The sequence below is a fragment of the Tupaia chinensis genome, unplaced genomic scaffold, assembly GCF_000334495.1.
Source record: "Tupaia chinensis unplaced genomic scaffold, TupChi_1.0 Scaffold000115_1, whole genome shotgun sequence".
Classification (NCBI taxonomy): Eukaryota; Metazoa; Chordata; class Mammalia; order Scandentia; family Tupaiidae; genus Tupaia; species Tupaia belangeri.
Genome location: NW_006159579.1, coordinates 385183 through 385861, shown reverse-complemented (window position 1 = coordinate 385861; position 679 = coordinate 385183).

The following is a 679-nucleotide window of genomic DNA, read 5'->3' as shown; positions in this document are numbered from 1 at the left end:
AGTTGTATGGACACAACTGGGGTCTACTTTATAGTATGTTCATTCTACTCCCTGGGGTTTATGCCTAGGATCAGATTTGGATACATGTGTAAGGATATGTCAGCTGTGCTAGCTAGAGGATATACTTGGACTAATTGAGTTCATTGGTAGAACAATTGAATGGGGGGGGCGGAAGGCATTGAGGGCAATCATGAATGTTAGGGACAATGGAGGAGGAAGATGGGATATGGCAGAGGATGGGGATGGGGAATCTTGGATGGCAAAACAAAAGGCAAGATATGCAGGACACGGGAATTGGGAAATCATCTGCCGAGAACATGTAGGTTGATGTGCTTGATTGAGCCAATGCACAATGTATTTTGGATGGAAAATTCATATGTGTGTTGTGATGAGAAAAAATTTATAATAAAAAAAAAATTAAAAAAAAAAAAGTATTGAGTTTAGAAACCAGTTAGTTATATGATACTTCCTTTGTATGTTTGTCTTTTCCCCATATATTTTTAAATAACCAGTAATCTGTACTATAATAAAAGTTTTCCTTGGTGTAAGATTAAAAAAAATTGCTAAAATTGGGACTAGCAGTTGGCGTAATGGCTATGTTGCTGGACTTCTATGTAGTTGACCGCAGTTCGAGTCCCAGACCTGGTGGCTTAAACTCATGCCAGGTGCGTGTGCGTGC